General features: G+C 53.3%; 1 long non-coding RNA gene across 18 annotated transcripts in view; it reads left to right on the plus strand.

Annotated features, from left to right (window-relative positions):
* Window positions 1–22,147, plus strand: part of LOC105093249 (uncharacterized) — a 127,776-nt gene that overhangs the window by 30,904 nt on the left and 74,725 nt on the right. For 7 of the 18 annotated variants that reach the window (XR_010377986.1, XR_010377976.1, XR_010377977.1 and 4 more), the window contains exons 1-2: window positions 11,201–12,106; window positions 12,252–12,355. The exons of 3 other annotated variants lie outside the window; for them this stretch is intronic. This is a non-coding gene — a long non-coding RNA (uncharacterized LOC105093249). Of the gene's footprint in view, window positions 1–1,751; window positions 2,178–11,200; window positions 12,107–12,251; window positions 12,356–19,490; window positions 19,585–20,826; window positions 21,203–21,571; window positions 21,701–22,147 lie in introns of those variants that run through there. 8 more of the 18 variants (XR_010377970.1, XR_010377982.1, XR_010377972.1 and 5 more) reach the window with 7 other exon arrangements.

The raw sequence follows: 22,147 nt of genomic DNA on the forward strand, positions 1-22,147 counted from the left end.
TTAGAGCGGTGCAGTTTTAAACATCACTTTGTACCTGTCACGTTTTGTTGCCAAATGATTGGAAGCAAAAGCGGCTTTAGCTGCTTAAGAAGATAATCATGGAGAGAGAATGCAATGTTCTTTCTTCGGGAGGTTGGCTTCTGATTTTATCTCTTCTCGAGAAATACTGTAAACAGGCATTTTAAATAAAGGGAAATACAGAGAGATCAATTTTAAAAGACGGATTAGGAAATCAGTCCAGTTTCCAGCATCCATTTTCATTGAGTTGTCTGTCTGTTTTGGAAAATTTTATGTTTATTGCTTCATTGCCAATGTTTAAAGTACTATGTATGTGTTTTTTTACATATATATATAAAGTACCTTAAAAAGGTCGACCTTATTAACTAGATACCTGCTTCTTCTTATGTTCAGAATTCTGAGGATGTGTGTGTCAACCTGAACTGTGTCCTTGGGTTGTTTCTGAATAGGAAATAAAACATTTTGAAGTTCTGGTAATAAAACCACTTGAAAGACTTCCTGTCCACGTTAGTATAATTGGATCTCTTGGGGAACAACTTGGTTTTTGCCAGCGTCAGTGCGGTTCCTCCGCTCAGACGTGCGGTCAGTGGAGGTGCATCCGTCTGGCTGTGTTTCGGCGTCGCGGGCCCCGTTGCGAGGGTCACCGGCCCACGGTGGTGGCAGCAGAACCATGCGTGTCCATCTCTGACTGTCGGTCGTTGGCGTGGTGAGGGGACCGCCCGCACCCCGGTCCTGGCACCCACGTTGCTGCAGGGCTGGCCTGCCTGCCAGCTGCTCCCGCTGCTGCTTCAGCGGCAGATGTGGGAACTGTCGCCCCGACACGGAGGGTTTCAGAGCGATTGGCTGCCTTGGGAGCATGGGCTTCAAACCTGGTAACACTCACTGTGCAAAGTCTGTTTTTATATTTGCGTCCTGTTTCTATCCTGCCGCATTCGCTTGGTTTATATTCAGCTCGGATGGGCCTGCGGGTCTGTTTAAAGCAGGCATTGTGACCTGGTGGGTGCGTTCCTGCTGGGAGCTGACCGGGCAACAGCCATGCTGGACGGAGCAGGGACCCTTAGCGGCGCGTCCTGTGCTTTGCTGGTCGGGGTGGAGGTCGGCGGTCCCGCCTTCCCGACTGAAGAACATCCTTTGTGATCGGACCTGCGACGTGGTACCGACGTGGTACCGCTGCTCAGGGCTGCCCTGCACTTGTTTCCAGGTGTGACCTGCCTTCGTGGGCTTATCCTGTGGGCTGTTAGGAAACACTGTCATTTTAATCTGCCCCATTTCTGTGAGACCATCAGGCAAGGTCTGGGCTCGCCCTGTGGAAATTTCGCCTCTTTGCGTCTGCCTAAGAGGACAGGATGCTGGCATCTGTCAGACAGGGTCTTTTCAAACCCCAGAGCATCTTGATCCAAGGAGTATGAACTTGAAAAAAAAATTAGGAATTTACTTGTGTGGAGTTTCCTGATGAAAATCGTAAATGCGTGCATGCTTTAAAAGGAAAGATGTTGATGCCAGGTCTTCCCGCCTCCCTCCCTTCCCCTCCTTCCCCACTTCCCCCTGCCCTGTCCTCGCTCCCCCTCTCCTGCTGCTCCTCCTCACCTCCCAGAGGGAGCACCCGAACTTCATTCCACGACAGCCTCATAGACTTTAGGTTTTTTTTTTTTTAGAATAACTTTCATTTTCTTTTTAAAAAACATTTTTATTTATTGTTTTTGTTTATTTGGGGGGAGGTAATTAGGTTTGTTATTATTAGTTTTTAATTTTAGTGGAGGTCCTGGAGATTGAACCCAGGACCTCATGCATGCTAGGCATGCACTCTACCACTGAGCTGTGCCCTCCTCCCTAGACTTCAGGGTCTTGAGTCCCCAGAGGAACATTGCAAAACCTCCCCAGACCCAGTGACGTAAGACTTGAAGGTCACAGGGCATGGGCAAACCCATGGCCTCACGTTGCCGCCCAGCTGTCCGGTCTGTGGGGGACCCTGGGGACGGCCACATGTTCTCTGCCCAGAGCTCCCACGTGACCGCAGCCGTGGCCGGCGCCACCAGGGCCCTGGAACGGGAACTTGACCTGCAGTTTACTCGTCCCCTCTAATTTACGCTCAGAGCAGACATTCTCGGTTAGGTTCCTGTGGTCCAGGGGTGAGTCATCTGCCCACAGTTACATACCTGGTAAGTGGCCGGCGAGTTTTGACTCCCAGGCTAGTGCTTCCCAGTCTGGGAGGCCACCCTGCTCCTCCGAGAGTGGGCCCCTGGCCCATGAGGCAACTGCTCAGAAACATCCACGCGCCCTTTCACCCCTGAGCTGAGGGTGCTTTATCAGACCCAGGTAAAGCCGTCCTGTGCCGGGTGCGTGGCAGGGGCGAGGGGAGGAGTCAGATGTCAGAGCTCTGTCTTCAGGGAGTTTACTGCCGGCTGGAGGCAGAAGCTTGGTTCAGAGACACTTAGAGTGCCAGGCAAACAGGTATGGTTTTAATCAGAAGGAGAAGGTGCTTTTCAGTTCAGAGGCCCGAGAGATGACCATTGGTTGAATAACCAGGAAAGGCTCTGGAGGGGATGACGCCGAGTAGATGTTAGTGGAAGCACAGACACGTGGGCGTGTTGGCCGGGACGCGTGGCGAGGCACAGGGCGGACCGGACAGCTTGTGTCGGGTGCGGGGAGCACTTGGTGGCTAACGCAGCCGCCGGTGGAAGACCCGTTGGGAAGATGGCTTCGTGTAACAGAGGGTCTGGAATGTGAGACCATCGCTGGTGCTTAATTTAGGAAGTAACTGGAAGCAACTGGACATTTTTCAGCAGGGGAGTTAAGTGTTTGGGGCCGCGTTTTAAGAGGATAAAGCTGGCTTTGGTGGTGAGGGAGGATCAGAGCGGGGGACCCTCCCTTCCTCATTCTGAATTAGTGTCCCAGGAAGAGAGCCGTGGAGACTCTGCGGCCGAGGGTTCAGGTACCGGGGCTAGCGGGCCTCACGGCAGCCTCAGACACAAGCGCTGCCGTCAGTCCGGGATGCGGAGGAGCCGAGAAGACCAGTGCTCTGCGGAGACACGGCAGTGGCGTTGGTGCTGACGTGAGCGTCTCCCGGTTTAATCAGACGGCTCGTCGAGGGAACTGTCCTCTCCGGAGAACGGGCAGGGCGGGTGTCGCGTGTGACGCGGGTGTGAGTCTGTGGCTGGCGAGCTGGGGACCGACTCGCGCGCGGAGAAAGCCGGCACTGAGGCTTTGTCTGCTGCAGGTCTTTGAAGTTCCCCGCAGCCCTTCTGCCAGGGTTGATGGCTGTGCTCGTGTGTAACTTTTTATTTTTTTTAAATGACCTTTGAGTTATTCGGAGCATTGTGGTTGATTTTTCATGGTATGTGAAGTATTGCTCTGTTTTCCGAACTGAGGACAGTTGAGGCCGGTTCTTTGGTCTAATTCTCTTGGGGCGGAAGTGGCTTCATGCGGACGAGAGCCACCCTGTGTCCTGTCATGGCTGTTTCCCCGCTAATCTGTGTGATTGCTCGGTTAAGAGGGCGTTTTTGACAGACTCATCCTCCCCGCCGGCCCCACCTTGGGCACAGTTCTGTCCTCTTGCTGTTGGCACCCGGCCCTCCTGCCCCCGGCCAGCCCGCCGTGCCTCCCACGTGTCACTGCACATGTTTCACGCCCTGTGTGCCCCCGACCGCAGCCTCCCTGAGAGCCAGCTCCTGCGCCCGTGCACCCGGCGTGTGCTCAGTGGACCTCAGAGAGAAGGGTGACCTGATGGACGCCTGCACAGAGGCTGGAGAGGCTTTGGGGAGTAACGTGAGATCTGTTGTAACTGATGGAATACAAGCAGACAGTCTCAGTGTAGGAGAGGCTGGTACTGTTGTCCCCCGCCCATTTTATAGGTTAGAAAAGGAGGCTTGGCGGCCACCGAGAGTGTCAGGACCACGGGAAGGGCACTGGTGACCTCATTTTTACACCTTGGTCAAGCTTGTGTGAGGACTTTGACAGAGCACGTGTGAGCGCTTGCAGGCACGTCGGAGGGGCCCGACAGAGGCTGTCACGTGATGGCCCGTTGTGCACGTTTACAGGAGTGCGTCCATGGTCCAGCACAGTCTCACGGCAAAGTTGTTGGTGACACTTGGGAGGGTGGGCAGGAGGCAGGCCAGCCCTTGGTCACTTGTGTAAAGGTTGTCTCGTTCAGAACAGAGGCGTCACCGCAGTACAGTGGGGGTGAGGATGGGTGCCGGGCAGACCGTGTTCTTCGATGCCGAATTTGTCATTCAGAGGCTTTCGATTAAACCAGCTGAAGGCGATACTTGAGGGGAGAAGTTGGAGGTAGAGATGGTGGGCTGGAGCTGTGGCCGAGCCTGTGGTGTGCAGTGTCACTGGGAGGCTGCGCCATCCTGAGGGTCGCACCTGCCACGTGGCTGCAGGCTGCGCCTCGGAGCAGTGTGTGGGCAGCTTGGTTCTTCGGGGAGTCGGGGTTTGTGGGGTAGGGGCTTCATTTAGCTTTGAAGGAGGCAGAGTCAAGGGGCTTGGTTGATGGGGGCCTGGGAGGGGAGGTGGTGAGCGTGAGCGTTAGCACAGGGAGGTCTCCACGGAGGGCCGGGCCCTTCCCTGTTAGGACCTGGGGAGCTGCACCCGGCCAAGCTGGGTGTCCCTGCCTGTGCTGCAGTGGGGGCGTGGGCTCAGGGCCTCAGCCAGGCTGGGAGCCGGGGGTCAGGCCTTTTGCCTGCCTCTGCTGTCCAGTGCTCAGAGAGTAAAGGTGGACAAGGGCCAGGTCAGGCCTTCTTTCCCTTTTCCTTCCGAGGTGACACTCAGGGTGACGTCGGAGGCCCGGGTGTGGCACACGTGCACCTCGGGAGAGCCTTAGCACCCTGACCTCCTGTGGCGCCGTGGAGCTGATGGCAGGTGGAGGCCAGGTTGATAACAGACTCAGGAAAACACTTGTATGGGTGTTTTTTCAAATTTTTCAGTTTTATTAGGTAGAATTGTTACAGTTTGGCTGCACATATACATTGCATGTAAATACATGTATGCAATATACAGCACTTTTTTTTAGCTTATGTATATGTACTGATCGTTGTTTCTAAGGACAGTTTAGAGCTTTAGTTTTTTAAACTTACATAATTATCAAAGGAATAAATCTAACCACAAAATAAGAATCAACAGAATGCGGTAATCCAGTCATTAAAGGACAGTCAGATTGCACAGGTGTTTTTAAAAAAACAAATTCATGCTTCTTACAGAGATTGGACTCTCATCACATACATTTTGTATTTTCACCTTTTATTTCTCTCATATTATGAATTGGGAGGTCACACCAAGATGATCAGTTATTACTTTAAAACCTTGTTAATGTTTTCTTCTAGTAATATTATTTTATACGTTCTTAATGGCTTACGTATTTCTTTGTATGGACATAATACTTACATAACTTTTCACCCTAAATATTTAACTTGTTTTTATAAACAAGCCTGCACTGAGCTTGTTTCTGCGTAAAGGCTTACCAACGTGTCCAACGTTAGGCTCCAAAAGAGGAATTACTGGGTGAAAGGAAACAAGCTGTGTGTATGGGCACGGCGCCTTTTTTATTTTAGAAAGGCTGTAGTTTTATAGCCTCCAGCATGCCAGCAGTTGTGGACGTAATGCTTCATTTTACCTTTATCTCTTTCATTATATAAGTTTTAAAAATTTGCTACCTTTGTTCAAAAATTGTAATTAAAAGTCTGCAGCTGTCCTCGGCTCCCTGGAACTTAGGGAGGCGGGCGTGCTGGCTGCACACGCCCAGCAGAGCTTGGATTATAGGGGTAGCAGGAGTGGAAGAGCTCTCCCACCAAACCCCCCAGAGAGCTGGAGGCCGCCTTTCAAGACGCTCCTTCACTTGTCCCAAAAGGAAGCCCTTGCTGAAGCCGCCTCTCGTTAGCTGGTTAATCCAGGTTCGGTTCAAAAGACTTGGAGTCAGCTGACTGCTCAGGTGTGCAGGGGCGCCGTCTGTCCCCACAGCCCCGTGCCTGGAGGAGCTGTCCGGCCGCTCCGGCCCAGGGCCCCTTCTCCCTGCCCCTCCATCTCGCTACCCGGGCTCGCTTCTCTCCCCTGAAATGGTCTCTGTCTTTGATTCTGTCTTGGCCCCGGGAACCCCAGCTGTTGCTGCAAGCACTCCCGGGACCTGGCCTGGAAGTGGGGCCCAGTGAGCCTCAAGGCCCTCCTCCCCGTTGCCTGTGGAAACAGGTGTGGACTGTCACCCCTCGTCAGTCTGCCCCAGCTGCTCCCCAAGACTGCCCTCCCGAGAGACCCTGCTGGGAACCCTGGGCTGCCCCCTGGGTGCAGGTGCCTGCGGCCTGGGGCCTCCTTCCTCCCTGAGCCACCAGAAGGCTTGTGGAGTTCTGAGGGCCCAACACAGTGTTTGGCTTGTCTCCCCAGCAAAACCCTCCCTCTCGTGCAAACTGGCCCCAGTGCTTGGTTTTCTGCACCTCGGAGAGTTATCCTCTGTCTTAATATAAAGTGCCTTCTAACCACGTGCTTGGTGTCTAGGTGCCTCTGGGTCAGGGACCCCCTGCTCACTCTGGTCCCTGGTCCACACTGAGCGCCTGCTGAGCCTTTCGCTCCAAGGTCTTTGTTTCCCAAACTGCTTTTTTTTTTTTTTCTCTAAAAAATTTTCAGCATCTCTCACCTCACCTGTTAAGTTGTGTATTTCTTTGTCAATGGCTGGTGGGAGTCCTGGCCAATTCCAGTCTCATTAGAATACGTACCTGCACTGTGGTTTTCCCATTAACTTTTGCTGCAGGAGTTTCTAATCAGCTTTGGGGCTGGTAGCAAATGTGGATAATTGTTTCCTGCTCAGAGTCAGATCTGACACTTCCTGTTGAAACATCCTGCTGTCTGGGCTACGAAGCAGATGGTCGCTTGCCGCTGAGCAGAGGTCTGTTCAATCAGAGCGTTTTAACCTGCTCTTGTGCCTTCAGGTGTTTCCCTTGGCAAATACCCGCTTCTGACCTGCTTGCCTCGGCTCTGGGGGTTTTCCCTGCCGAGGGGCTCCATAGACGCTTACAGAGAAGTCTGGTGAAGTATGAGGACTGAGACGTAAATAATTCAGTGCTGCTCAGTCCATGTGTTCATTCAGCGCGGGCACCGTGTGTGGACCGACTGGGTGAGCGGCTGTTTGTGGATAAGCACGCGGTTAATAGGCCCTCTCGACCGTGGCACTGAAACAGCCAAACGCAGTTTGCTTCTTCAGACTGAGTGCAGGCTGCAGGCAGGCTGCCTGGCTTTGAAGCCGAGCTCCGTCACTGAGGCCTCGCCGTTCTGTGCTCGGGTTCCTCATCTGTGAAGTGGGAGTTGGGGGCAGTAATGACGTCACCGTAAGGGCTGAGTGCGGGGCACATGAGTTCATGGCGGAAGGTGCTGAGGATGCCTCCTGGCTCGTCCATCATCACCGGAGAAACGTTGGCTCTGTTGCTAATATCATGAGCGTGTGGTCACCTCATCCCACCTGAGGGTCAGAGCTCCCGCCGCCCGCGTACCCAGGGCAGAGGCTGGAGGCGCGCCGGGTCCGAATGAGGAGCGTCCACTGGGACCTCTGCGCGGTCTGCCTGGTGTGGCTTTGTCTGTTTCTAAGGAGCTGGCTGTGCGATGTCTGGGCCAGTTTCTTTGAAGGTGTGGGTTTTGGACATCTCGTTGAGGTGGGAGTGCCTGTTACTCATTTTGAGGGTGGAGACGTTACATGGAGAGATTAGAAGACAGTGTGTTGAGGTTGAACCATACTTTTGGGGGCAGATGTGACTTTTCTCAATGCTCTGTCTGCTTTTGGCCCAGACAGCACTGACCCAGGGAGGACGTGAAAGTCTCACCATCCGCAGGTGCCGTGGTTCCCAGAGCCTGTGAGGCCGACCCCACGTCCCAGCGTTCCGCCGCGTCGGAAGGTTGGCAGTGCGGCCCTGTGGGGGCGGAGAGGGCTCTTTACCTGGTTTGCTCGGGTTGAGTGCTGTGTGCTGAGCTGATAAAGGCCCAGGAAGCTCGTCCAGAACCGTCCTGTCCCGGGAAGACAGTGCCGAGCCCTGCGGAGGAGGAGACCCCGCCCGCTCCCTCTCCGCCTCCCCTTCGCTTTGTCTCCAGCAGAAATTCCCACCATTTACGTCTTCACAAGCGGCTGTCCACACGGCCCAGCTGTGTGTGTGGTGTCTGTGTGTGTGGAGGGGGCAGGGTAGCTTTGCGTCATGGATGTTGTCAAGCAGGTGGAGGTGAGAACTGACCGATCCCTGGGACCTTCCCCCGGCGTCAGCCGCTACCAACATGCAGCCCATCTTGTTTCAGCTGCAACTCCCGTCCCTGCTGCCCCTGCTCCTGCCGGATTATTTCAAGGAAAATCCCAGAAAATGGACCTTCCCCCCCATAAATTCTGTATGTATCACACAAAGATAAGGACTCTTACCAAGCTTTTATGCTAAGCTGCGTTTTCCACCCAGCGCCTCACTTAGGGAGAGAGATTGCGTGCACTGGCTGATGCGGGTAGACTTGCCGGAACGTGGCCAGAGGTTGCATACTTTGGAGATCCTGTATTTAACGAGCAATCCAGATTTAGATGACATTCCTTGAGGAGTTTCAAAGGAATCCAACATGGCTTATCCTCCTGAAAGCTTGGTGGACGTTTGACCCCTGTTGATAAATTTTTGTGGGCGTCTTGAAAATTCTAAACCTGTGATGATTATGGCCAAAGACTGGGGACGCTCATCCTTCTAAGATGGTGTCTTCAGCTTAGGAGGGGGTTCTGAGTGGGGTGAAGATTGCCATGGCCTTGGGGGAGGGAGGGAGGGGGCAGAGGTGACACACTCCCTTGAGGCTGGTGTTCTCAGAGTGGGGTTCTCAGCCCTGAGGACTCAGCATCTCTCCGTTTTGAGGTAACTGCAGACTGGCAGGAAGTGGCAGTGATGGGGCAGGCAGTGCCCCGCTGCTCTTCGCCTGGCTTTCCCCCGCGGTCACAGGAGTGCGATGGCCGGCTGCTGACTGAGTCCGTGGCTCTGGCCACTCAGGGTCACAAACAGCTTTGCTGCAACCGCAGACTCTTCCAAAATAGTGACCAGCTCTCAAAGTCGCAGGCTGTCTTCACTCAGTTTGCGTGGTCACTGCATTCCTGGAACATTGAATGCTGTTAAAACTGGGCAAAGATACTGTGTAAAGCAAATTTAAGCTCAAGGCTCCGAAATTTATTAACAGCTTGTTACTTCCTGAGTGTCTGGTGGGACCTTCAGAATGCGAAGGTGATTTCTTCCCTCTGGGAGACTGTCCCATGCTGCAGGGTGTCTGGCTTGCAGTAAATGCCAGCGTTCCCCCACCGTTGTGACAGCAGCGTTTCCACGGGGCTGCCAGGGAGTGGCACCTCCCCTTGGGGAGCTCCTGAGACGCAGGCAGAAACCCGAGTTCCTGATGGGGTTTGTCCCCGGTGCCGGTGTCAGAGAGGATGTGCTCAGAGTGCAAGTGTTGGTTCGGGCCTGTCTGATAACAGCGACGTTCTGATGTCCAGCCTTTCCTTCCATCGCCTGCGGGGCATGTCGTGTTTGCCCAGGACAGAGTGCCCCGCTGGGTGTGGGAGCCCCACGTCCTGGGCACACTCATGTTCTCAGAGGTGCAGCGCCCCACCTGTCCCGGCACCAGAAGCTCTGTTTCTTTATCACTAACAAAATCCCCTTTCCTGACCTCGGTCTCCATTGTATCCAAGCAGTTTTGTGGAGGATGAGTTTTTGTCATACATAGAGAAACCACGCAGAAGTCAAATGTTTTGTGAGACAGGTTGTGAAGTGTTCTTGGGTCTTGGGACACAGTCTGCTGGGGCTGGGCCGGGTGACTCTCAGGGTGAGAGGCAGAACCCGGGGTTCTGTTTTTGTGATCTTTTTTCAGGACGGACTTGTTTCAACGTCCTCAAAGGTGTAAGTGTAAACTCGGCACCAAAGTAGCCCTCTCAGGGGCGCCGTGCTCGCTTTGGGGGGGTGTGACGTGAGTAAGTGTCACGGCTCTCAGGCGGAGCATTCAAGGCCGGCTACCTGTGTGGAAGCGGTTTTCCGAAGCCCCTCCTTGAGCCCCCTCCCTCCTCCATCATGAGCCCTGGCTCCTTCCGTGGTAGCACCTCGTCCCTCTGGGGAGAAGGGCGGTGCCCCAGACAGCGTGAAGCACTGCGGGGATCCCATGGAGGGAAGACGCTGGTCTCTGCCCCTGATGATCCTCCAGGGCACCCACTCACTCGAGCGCCCCGGGAAGAACGCTGGAGTCGTTTTATGGGACTTGGTTGGAGAAATGTGCCATTTTCTGCCTCTGGAAACCTCCTGGGAGTTTTGTGTTTCGCTTGATTATTTCTTAGATAAAAAGTAATAAATCCTAATTGTATAGTTCTAGACCACCCTGGATTCTAGAATGTGTGTGTGACTTTTTTTTTAATGTTTGAAAAATAATAAATCCAAATCAGGATTCTTTGTGTTTTCAGTGAGGGTAGGTACTTGAATGCGTATGTTTTTAATAGGTTGGTTGAACCTTATGCCCAAATACTGCTGTGTCTTCTATGACAGTCTCACTATAAAAAGGTGTATTAATTATTGTTACCCAATTTCCAGGATTTATCTATTGCAGTATAGAAATTACCCCCAAGCCGACTGGCTGAAGGCCCCAGACGCTCGTGGTCTCTGCGGGCAGGACTGCGGTGTGGCTCTGGCCCACCTGCTGTGAGGCTGGGTCACCCGAAGGCGCGAGTGGGGACGGGGGCCCGCCTCCCTGGCTGTCAGCAGCAGCCTCGCTCAGCTCCTCACCAGGGAGAGAGGCACCTGAAGCAGAAGCCACCTGCTGGTTAGAACCTGCTCTGGGGGTGACACCCCACCACGTCTGTTGTGCTCTGGGCACCAGAAGCAGGTCGGGGACGCGATAACTCCGTGGAAACCGGGCGAGGAGAGGACAGGGTGCTTCACAGGAGCCTTCATGCACTTAACACGTGGCTCCCTCCTGCTTGGGGTGCCAGGGAGCCTGCTGGAACCTGCGTCCCTCGTGCCAGTGCGAAAGGCTTTGATGGGTAAAGTTATGCTTTTGGAAATGAATAAAGAGATCTCCAAGGAAAATGAAGGATTTTTTAAATTCATAAATGTCCTAAGTGGATCCTGACAGCGGGAAAGCAGGAAACTTGGGGGTGCGTGTGGGGTCTCACTGTATTAACTCGTCAACCGCGAGACAATTTTCTCTTGTTTCCTACGTGAAGTAAGCGATGTGCGAGCTGCCGTAGGGGTGAGCTCGCTTCGGTAACCTCTAACGCTGGTTTTGACCTCGGTGTTAGCGTGCTTGCTGGAACCCGGCTACGCTCAGCGTCGTCTGCTCGAAAGACCCCTGCCTTGGTTTTGGGAGAGGAGTGTTGGATTGTCTGCCCGAAACCTCTCAGTTCTTTTTATCCTGGTATTTTTTTCCTTCACCCTCTTTGCTTGTTCTAAGTTGGAATGTTTGATTGCTGAGTGCATTGTCCTTCAGTGAGGGGCTTGAGGCAGAAAGTTCTCGTTTATTTTCCCTTTCTGCTGAGGGGCCTTTTCTTGTGGAAATAATCTGGGCGACTCCAGCCAGTGATGTAATGTTTTCCTGGAGCAGGGCCACTTTTGAAACAGCTCTCCAGAGTGCATCGTGCCCTCTGTCAAGCGCGCTCCGTGCAGCGCTTTGTGTTTACTGGCTACGTTTTACTCACACACTTGCACAGTTTCGGTCCCGAGTTTCCAGATTCGACAGTGTGCCCGAAGTCAAACCTGTGCTCGTGTACTTTTCTGTGCACTTGGGCGTTTCTTTGGTTTCTTACGAAAAGAAAGAACAGGTGGATTTTAGATTCAGTGCTCACTGCGGTTTCTGTTCTCAGTGCTGAGTCTCGGTTACTGGAAGCAGCGGTGAAGTGTTTCCTCTTCCTTTATTTCAGCCCTCACTCATCTCCGGTGCCTGTGACTCCAGAGCTTGCTTTCTTTCCTTTTCTGTTCTCGGGCAGCAGTGAGTATGAAAAAGAGCCGTCAGTTTGAGCCCTTGCGTAATCTCGGTCTCACACCACCTTCTGTCTGACTGAGCGGTTTCGGTCACACCCCTCACAGTTGAGGGATTTCCAGGGTTGTTGGCCCTCCTGGTCACTGAGTCCAAGGTGTGCCTTCCGGGGGGCGGGGCTGCGGCTCTCCCGGTCTTGCATTTTAGGTGGGAGGTTTTTTCCTTCTGTGAATGAGCAACAGTGAAATTAATCCGAACACAGTGCTCCCAGGATTAACACACATTTACGAATTAAACTGTAGGTTGAAGGTCCACGGTACCTAACTGCCCCGACTAGAAGGTGATTCATCGTTAGGTGTAGTTCTGCAGAGAGTGTGACATCAGAGAGGAAGAGGAAACATTGCAGGTGAGACAGCCCCTCTGACTTAAACTCCCTTGGCTTCTCTCACGTCCTCTGAGTCAGAGCTCCTCTCCTGCAGTCCAGCATGAGATGCCGCGCATCGTGGTGGAGGGGCTTTGGGGGATGTGGGGTCATTCCCCGATGCGTGACCTGGAAAAACTGCTTATTCTCTCTGAACGTGGGTTTCCTCATCTGTAAAACGGGGGGAACGCCAGTTTTCTGGGGAGACTGGCTGAGGTCCCTAAGAATGTGAACCACGTGCAGCAGCGAGTGGTCATCACTGGCCCCTCCGAGACGCTGGGCGGGATTGTAAAGCCCTTTTTCTTTATTGAGCTGACGTTCTCGAGCCGAGTTCGTCCTGAGTCAGCGCAGAGACCTGGGTGAGGGAGACTTGGTAACGTGGCCTTGTGGGTGGCAGTGGCGTCTGCAGCACGTCGTGGTCGTGGCAGCCTTAGAGCTCACAGAGGGGCAGCAGCAGGCGAGATATATGAGTAAAGATCTAGGTGGGCCCGTAACCGGTTAGACACTCAGGAGTGAGCTTAGGAAATTAGATTTCATGCCTAAAACTTCATGTGTGAAAAGGCGGCTTTGCCTTGAAAGGGAATTTAAGGACACGACTGTGCAGCACCCGCAGCCCCGCTTTCCCCCGAAAACCCCTGTCTTCTGCCCCCTCCACTTATTTTAGGGACTTGGAAAGTGGCAGTGCCTCCTGGTTGACGTGCTCAGTTTGCGCATGAGCTTGGGGGTTTCTTGCTTGTGGTCCTGCATCTTTGCAGTCAGCCCCTGTCCTCATTGCTGACGACACCGTGTTGTTGCTGCAGCGTCTCTTCCTGCTGTTCGCTGCCCACAAATGCCACTCGTTAAAACGGGGCAGGTTATTTCTCTGAAAATCATTTGTGATGAGATGTCTGTATGTGTGCAGTTCAAGTCAGGGGATTGTCTGCAATCTGACATCGTCTGAAGTAGCTTTTGGAAGTTGGTGTGTTTTCAGTTTAGCCTCGAATTTATAGATGTTGCTTGAAGATGGAAAAAGAAAGCCTGCCTGATTTTGAATCAGTGACTTTTAACAAGGTATGAAGTGAAAAGGGCAGATTCTTTGTAACAAAATATTCCTTATTGCTAATAAAGTGTTTGAGTATGTCTTGTGCAGCCATGTGCATGCATAGAAAATAGGTAAATATGAGACACAGTCCTCGCTTTCAAGGAACTTGTTTGAGAGTCAAGGAACAAAGTTGTCCCCTAGGGCGGGGGCTCTGTTATGTAGCCATTCGACTTGGAAGAGTTTTCGTTGCTTGTACGTTTCTCAATAAATCGGTGATTCAGCAACATTAAGAAAAAAAGCTATATGCCATCTGATCTGTGACAAGGATTTTTTGTTTCTTCCACAGTTTCATAAAAACCACTTACCCTGTGTGATTCAGGGGAAGCCACTCTTGGATGTTTTCGTTGTAAGCACACCCTCTGCTTGGTTAGCGGGCTGTCAGCCTGAAGTGCCCGCCCCCTTTCTGTCTCCAGCTGCCTCTTCTCCCTGGGCCTCCACGTGCACTCTGGTGTGATTCTGTGCCCCCTTTCCCGCAGCACCACCTTCTGCCTGTGGTTCTCTGCTTCTCCACGGGCTGGGTTTGCTGGTCTAGGGAAGAGATTTTGAAGCTTTTGTTAAGCAAGCGTTTGAACACCCTGAGTTCGTGCCTGTGGGGCTGGGCTGTGGGAGGGTGTTCCCTCTTCGCCGGGAGTTAGCTCTCCCGAGTCGGAGTCTCGGGACCTGGGCTGGGACTCTGGCCTGGAAAGCAAGTGGGGGCGTTTTGGTTCCACCACGTAAGTCAGCCCAGGTCAGTAGACAATTCTTTACGTTGGAAACTAAAAATGCCCACGTGCTTTAAACGAATGCTTTATCCATTTCAGTAGGCTTGAATTTTGTGGTGTGAAATCACTGGTGTATATGCTGCATTCCGGTCGGTTAGGATTTAAGGGAGGGGGAGGGGAAGAAAACTTACCACTAAATTCATGGGAATAAAGCGTTTCCTTTTACCCTTTCCATCTTGGTCTAAAGCTTTGCTTTCAATCCTCTAATAAAGTTATTCCTGCTCGGACTGGTATTCTGTAGGAGAATTGTAAATAGCTGAATGTTTACTTTCATCCCAGTGGGTGTTTTGTTAGGCAGCAGTGAAATACAAAATTGCATATTTAACCAGAGTGTGACTTATTTTCTGTTACTTTCCAGGCCACGTGGTGGGGCCTTAGGAGCGTTTGCCTGTGCGTTTGCCATTTTAAGTGGCTGCTCTCCGAGGCTTCCCTGGTGGTGACCTGGTCTCTCCAGCGTGGGGCGGGGGGCGGGGAGGGTGTTGAAGGAGTCATGGCTGGTGTGTCACCAGATGTGGCACCGGGGCTCACGTTGGCAGCGATACGCCTGTTCTTCCAGGTTTGCCCGGAGCTGGGCTGCCGGCTTCTCCACGGGTGCCCGGCGCTCTGGGTTTGCTTTTCCATTTGCCAGTCCAGGTGCCCTTGGGTCGGGGGTCCTGTGTCCAGTTCCACCCTCAGCTGGGCGTGTGCGTGGAGGGGGGCTCTGGTGCTGGGGGCTGGTCCGGGGGATGGACCCCTGGGGGGCTGACTGCTGCTCTGACTCTCGCTCCATCCTGACACATCTCAGGATGGGACATGAGGAAGAACGGGTGGTGGGAGAGGATGGAGTCTCCGCTCTGACTGAGGCCCCTGCTGCGCTGCTGCTTCGGCTCAGGAAGGATGAGCTCCCTTGGAACCAAAGCTTTGGTGGCGGGCCATGTTCTCAGACGGCCCCTGGCCGGGCACCCGGGAGAACAGCCACCAGCTGGCTGCGTCTCCCGGGAGTTCCTGAACCCCAGGCCTTTCAGGTTTCGCTGTGTGACAGGTGATAACACCACCCTTCCGAGTGTGGACGGGTGTCTGCTGTGCATCGGACCTGCCTCTTGCATTTTGTTTGAATGTTTTGTGAAGAGATTCTCTTGAGAGACAGGAGTGTTTGAGGTCAGTGATTATACTTGACCCCATAAAACACTCTGAAATGGTCTTCAGACCCGTCAGATTTGACTTAGCCTCAGTATACATACCATATTTATATTCTCAAGCCTTTCTTAGCTTTTGCTGTTGTTCTGGGGACATCTAAATGACTTTTCTTAAGAGCTTATCCCATAAATGATACAAAGGGCTGCCGCACGTTAGCGCAGCGTGCCCCGCGCTCACTGCCCAGCTGGGAGCGCTGTCTGCGTGGCAGGCTGACGTGATCGAGTTATGTTCGCGGTGCCTCGCTGAGGGTTGAGCCGGGGCTGGAGGGGACATGGGCTCCATCAGACGCTCCTGCTGTGATGAGCAGTTCCCTCCTGGTTCAACTCCTCCCCACTAGGACTTTCTCGTTTACGGGCACCTTAGAAGCTGGGTTTTCTTGTCCCACAGAAAGATCTCCCACAAAAATAAGTTGTTATTCTCTAAGAAAATAGGACTAAATTTTAGTTTACTTGGAAAGCGTTGGATTAGCAAATTAGGAGAACCGTGGATCTCAGACTTGTAGCCAGCTTCGCCCCATCTCACGAGCTGCAGGGTGCACGGAGTTGTCCCTGCCAGCAGAGGGGGTGCCCCTGTGGACGTCCCCAGTCCGCCTGGGCTCCATCCTGCTCTGGGACCGTGTGCTTAGGTGTCCCTGGTCAGGGAACTGTGAGTCCAAGGTGTGAGCTTGTCTGTGCTCACACCGATTTTGTGACGTAGGTGTGTTCTCCCCACTTTGATAGGAGACAGCACTGAAGCCTGGCGAGGTGGAATGATTTGCAGTACCTCTCAGAGCCTGTGTGTGAGAGAGGCAGGCATGGAGCCCAAGAGCCTCCCAGCTGCAGAGCTCCCTGCTGGGACGTAGGAGGTCAGGTCCTTGGGCTGGGAGGTGATGTGCGCATTCACTTGCAAGCACAGTTTGTCGGGGCGGAGGGAGAGCCTGGGGTTTCTCCCTAGTCTGAGATTGTAAGGTTCCATTTACCTGTTTTCCTAGAGGAGATGCTGTTTGTTAAAGGTAACACTCATGGGAGTTTCTCAGGAATCAGGGCCGACACACGACCACTCACCCTGCACCACGAAAGCAGCTGCAGCAGAGGCTTCTGTGCTGGGGCTTGCACATCCTTGTAAAGTGGGACTATCTCCTAACTTTCAAAGTGGTTTTTGAAAACTAATAATCCATTCTGTAGTTACCTCTTACAGTGGGAAACAAAAGGAAGGCACTTTGGCACTTAGAGAAAAACGTACTGGTGACCTGATGGTCACTTTGGGACGGAGGGAGCACCTGTGGGTGTTGGTGAGAAATACCTGACGTTTGCAAACGCTGGGCATTTTGCTGATGTATTTACAGAACTGTAATCTGCTTTCTAGAAAGATGTGATGTTTCATTTCTTTAGCTTTTGAACTAAAAGCATAATATGGAATGGCCATTAAGCATGACTACCAGTGCGTTAAAATATTAGATATGTTTGAAAAAAGTTAAATTTTAAGAAGTTGCATGTATCAGTTCCCAGGACTGTTCCTTCTGGGTCAGGGCAGATAATTCTGTTGGAAGTTCTGTTATATGAGTATTATTTTTGTGGCCGCCAGTTTTGACTTTTGAAGACTAATAGGCAAATGGGAAGAGCTTTTTGGATGGAAACATGTAAGGGTTAGTAACTGTTGTGCAGTCCACGATGCCGATTCCCGGGACTGTGGCCCTGGGCGGGGCCGGGAGGCGATGCTGGTTCCCCGGGACTTCAGCCTGGGCGGGGCCGGGAGGCGTGGGCTCTTGTCCCAGCCTTCCCACTGACAGTCCGCGGGCCCAGAGCGTGTGTGCTCCTCTCCGGAGGTTGCCTCTTTGAGTCTTGTTTTCTCTTTTGTGCACTGATGTTTGGTGTCTTGGTTTTCAGTGTTGATTTTCAGGATGCAGCAGGTGCCTAGGAGGACACAGAGGTCCTTGTCACCTCTGCCTCCTCCGCTGACCCTCACCTGCCTGGAGGTGGAGGGCCGAGGCGGGAGGCTGCCCTGGGCAGAGGGTTGACGTGAAGGGACTGGTGACAGGAGGGGCCGAGCACTAGCTGAAGCCCACAGCCTCTGTTCTCATCCCTGGGGGGAGCAGTGTGGCCTGCGATGATGATGAGCACTTGGAGAGAAGTTTTTTGAAATCCTCTCTCATCGGCAGGACCCTCAGATGATCTGTTTTTATTTAAAAATTTGACATTTTACTAATCATGAATTTTTGGCATTAATTTTGATTTTTTCCCCTAAAATTGCGTTCAAATATTTTATCACGACTGCTTTTCGATCCCCTCTTAAACTGTCTCCTGGACGAATGCCTCCTGTCTCACCCGGCCCTGCTCCAGCCACTGCCTTGCAAAGACTGTAATTCTTTGTTGTGTGTCATAAAGAGTGGTTATCAAAGCCAGGTGATTTGGAGGTTTAGACGAGAGATTCCAGAGATTGCCGGTGAACAGGTGCCTGTTCCTGCTGTAGTCAGCAGCTGGGCGGCCTGCTGGAAGGCAGGCGTAGAGGAGGTGCCAGGCTCTCCCCTGGGGGCGGGAAGAAGCCTTTTAGCCTTTCGTCCTGGAAGGTAGATGTAAACAGCCAAATATTGGATTAACTTAAACACATTTGTACTCCTTTTGAGATGGTGAAGGTGATATCCTTGCTCCTGAACTCCTCTTACTGGTGAACGTTTTTTTTTAAACTGGGCTCTCTTGTGCTAAATATTTCAGGATTTACATGGATAATGCAGAGCGTCCTCCAGCATGGGTGATGTTAGGGGAAGCAGTCCCGTTGTCTGGCCTGCTGCCTTTTGCTGTGAGACTTAGCTGTTGTGCTCTTCATTCTGGTCTCTGAGTGAGACCTGGAGGGTCCTCAGAGCAGAGTGAGATGCAGGCGTGGGCCTCGCGTGACCGGCGGGGCCCCTGGGGTTGCTGTGGCCTGTCCGTCCCCAGGGCCGCCCGGCTACTTCCCCAGGACCCGAGTGTCCGGAGGTCTCGGACCAGCAGAGACCTGCTTCTCTCAGCAGTTCTGCTGTGGGTGGCCGAGCGCTGCTTGTGTGGCAGGGACAGCTCCTTGGGAGGGACACGTGGCTCACCGGCCTGCAGCCCAGCTCTGTTTTCTCTTCCCTCCCTGACTGTGGCCTTGACTTGGGACCACTGACCTGCAGGACACTCCTTCACATTACGTGGGACAAGTTGCTTCAACTTCAGATGCTCATCTGCCAGCCGGCGGTGCGTGTGGAGCCCCTCCGGGCTGGGGGGTCTTGGGGAGGGGGCGCGGCTCTGTGCGCTGCGTTACTGGGCCGCTTTCAGGACCTTAAGCTGAGAGCCGATTTCAGCCCACTTTGAAAGGCAGGTGGAAGGTGAGGCCTCCGTGTGGAGGTGCTGGTTAGGCCGGGGTCCTGTGAGGGCCGGCTTGTCCCGCATTCAGCTGTGGGCTCATCTGATCTGCCGCCTGCCGCCTCCTCTCCCAGGGTGACAGAGCTGTCTGTGTTGGGTCATTGGTCCTGAGCGGTCGCACGAGAGCACTGAGGCTGCTGGCACCATGTGGGTCTGGTTCCTTAGGAAACTGCTCACAGTGGCGTCACTGGCAGGCCCGCACCCAGGCCTCTGGTCCTGCCGGTGCACGGGCCCGAGGTCTCCTGCTGGGAGAAAGATGTAATGAGGAGATGCTGCTCACAGAGTGCAGCTGATGTCCACTGAGTCCAGTGTGCTCTGCGAGGCCTTCAGCGTGAACTGACAGCCCCGTGAGCTAGGTGTCACTTCGTTTCAGACGAGGGGGGACTTTGGCGTGGCGATGTCTGCATAAACAGACTTGTGGAGTCAAGTTTCACATTTGAGACATCTAAAATCAGAGTTAATTGATTTTATTATTCTGTGAAGCTTGGATCTAGTAAAAAAAGATATATGCCAATTTATGTGTATTTGGTTCAGAATAAAGATTCCATCTTTGACTCACTGGGAGGTGGGAGGGAACAGAACTTGTTCATAGAATATAATGGAGGCTGGGGGGCACCGAAGCCTGGGAACAGAGTGAAGTGGGGCGGGGACAGGTGGGAGGAGCGGGGTGTGGGATGGGGCGGGAGCCGAGGGAACACTCCAGCTCTGAGCACGCTGTCGCGGTGGGCTTCCGTTCTGTTGTCGCCACACAGGTGACTGGCAGAGGAGCTATCTGGTGCCACTGCCGCCGGTTCACAAGGCTGGTGACTCTGACCTGCTTGGGCCATGAAAGAGCAGGTTAGTTTACGGGGAGACCAGACCCACTGAGCCTGGTTTTTTTTTTTTTTTTTTTTTTTTTTTTTTTTTTTTTTAGCAGCTCAGTTTGCCTTCAGAGCGTCCATGTCTGCTTGGTGTACGTGCGTCTCGGAGTCCAGAAGGGCTCTGATGCCTCCCCTGCTGCACTGCTTGGAGCCTCCCCAAGGACGTGTGCCCGCCTCCCAGCGCAGTGACCTGGGAAGAGGCCCTGCCCCCCTTCCCTCTCACTGTGGTTTCCTGTTTCCTTCCTCGTCCTCCTGGGCTGAGTGGGGGGGCGTGCTGTCCCCAGCTGCCGGCCTTCTGTTTCCTTGTGTCTTTAGCTGCAGTCATCTGTCATCTTCCTCCCCTCCTTGGCCTCTCGAGCGTGCATGCTGTGTGCGAGGGGGCCCTGGTGGCCATCCGTGCCCCCCACTCCTTCCGTGGCTTACCATGTTACTTACCTGAACTCCAGATTTTACTTGGTTTTCACCATTTTCCTTAATATCGTCTTTCTGTTCCGTTACAGCTAGTTGTCAACTGTATGTTGGTAAAAACTTGTATGCATTTCAGTGCGCAGTAATTTTAAGGGGTGGAGGTGGGGTTGGGCGCAGTGCCTCCCAGCTGTCACCTGTCCTCTCTGCGGTGGGAGGTGTTTCTTCTAGATGCGTCACTTACAGCCTTTCTCCCAACAGCCCGCTTGTCCTTGTTCTGGTTTAGGTTGTGCAGCGGTGTGCTCCTTGGACACCGTAGAAGTAGGATTAGTGAGACTTTGTATGAGGGGCAGTAGGCTTCCCTCCCGTCTTAATGGGGTTTGAACACCCAGCAGTTTTGGTGTGCTTGGAGCTGAGCAAAGGTGGCGTCTGCTTGTCCGACCCCACGGGTCTCGTGCCAGCCTTCCTGGGACCAGCGGTGCTCGTGCAGGTGTGGTCATTCCATTTTGGTATCTGAGGAAGGCATCTCCCTTCGAATTACGGATGTGTGTCACTTAGGGCGGTGAGTCCAGCGTGCAGGGAGGGGCTGGGGGAGAGGAGGTCATGTTTCTTAGTACGTTAAAACCAGCATTAAAAAAAAGAAGAAAAAAGGGAAACGGCGAACATTTCACGGAGCCAGACCCACAGCCATGCGAGGACATTCAGTCTCTGCTTATGGCACTAGACGCCCACGCCTGGCCCTGCCTCGCCCAGCCCGTCCCTGGCGCAGGTGCATCCTCAGCCCCGGGTGCTCTGCCTCAGCGGTGGTGGCACCTGCCCCGGCTTCCTGGCCGCGCACCCCCTGCGCGTGTTCCTGTTGTGGTAACTGTGGGTGCTCGCTGAGCAAGGGGAGTGACTTTCACTTTCCTGGCCTCGGGGTGAGTGCTGCTCTGGGGTGTTGGTGGCAGACTGGGTTGACTGCAGGACTCGGCCGCCGTCCTTGAAGGCGGATGTACCTACAAGGGTTTTCCGCCTTTGACTGTCGTGGCTGCAGAAATAGGAAATCCTCCTGGCCTGGCCGCGTAATCACAGAATAAACTTTGGCTCCTGTTAAAAAGTGAAAGGCAGATTGTTTGAGTTTGGTACCTTTGGCCTCACAGCTGTTGGCTCAGCCACCTACATCCACGGGGCGCAGTGAGTTCTTGGGCCAGGTAAGCCCCCCGCGCCTCCCCCGCACTCTGGCCGCTCGTGTTGCTGTGACTGGTCCCCGATCTTGCCTGTGGAGACTCGGCTGTGAGATGGGAGGGGTACGTGTCCAGACTCCTCAGCGTCTGGAGCAGCCAGTATCCAGCACTTCAAGGTGTTCTTAAACTTTGTTGTGTACATGTCCCTTTTTAGTGAGCGTAGACAGCGCTGCAGAATTACTTATTTCTGTCCCGTTTCTTTCATAACAGTGTGTTAATGAGAAAAGTCACTCTAAATTGAGTTTAACCAGACACATATAATAAATGATGGGGGACCATGAACGGTGAACTTCAGTCTTTCAGAGGAAGCTGTTTCTCTGTTCATTTCTTTTGCAGACATCTGCAGACCACGTGCTCTGTGCCGAGCCCCTTTCCAGGTGTGGGGCCTGTGGCGGCCGGGGAACCCCAGGCCCCTGACCTGGCGCAGCTGGCTGTGTGCACACGGCGTCCGTCACCGAGGTTGAGGTGCAGGGAGCAGCGGGTTTGGAGGGACCCGAGGGAGCTGTGCTTGGCCGGGTTGAGTTTCAGATGCCAGCAGTATTTAAAAAATTTTATTTTTGTAAGGGCCAAAATTCAATAGTCATTTGTCATTACACTCTCCTAATTCTGTACTTTGTAAGTCTTAAATTTTGTTAGTTTCCTGCAGTTATAATGTCGTTCACGCATTAGTTGTAAACGAATCTTTGACTTTGACCTGCTTCTCTTCCTGCACTGGGGAGGGAGGGAGTCCTGCACTGGGAATACGGGCCGACCAAACCCAGGACACCTGACACTGGACAGGTGCGCTGGTCAGCAGGTGGTTTGAGTATGCCCCCAGGCCAGGGTGGGGGCCTGGCACGCTGGTCAGGGGTCCCCTTGGGAACAGAGGGAACCAGCAGGGAAGTGGGAGGCAGTGGGTTCGAGAGGACGGGG

Source organism: Camelus dromedarius, chromosome 26 (genome assembly GCF_036321535.1).
Source record: "Camelus dromedarius isolate mCamDro1 chromosome 26, mCamDro1.pat, whole genome shotgun sequence".
In the NCBI taxonomy this organism is placed as follows: Eukaryota; Metazoa; Chordata; class Mammalia; order Artiodactyla; family Camelidae; genus Camelus; species Camelus dromedarius.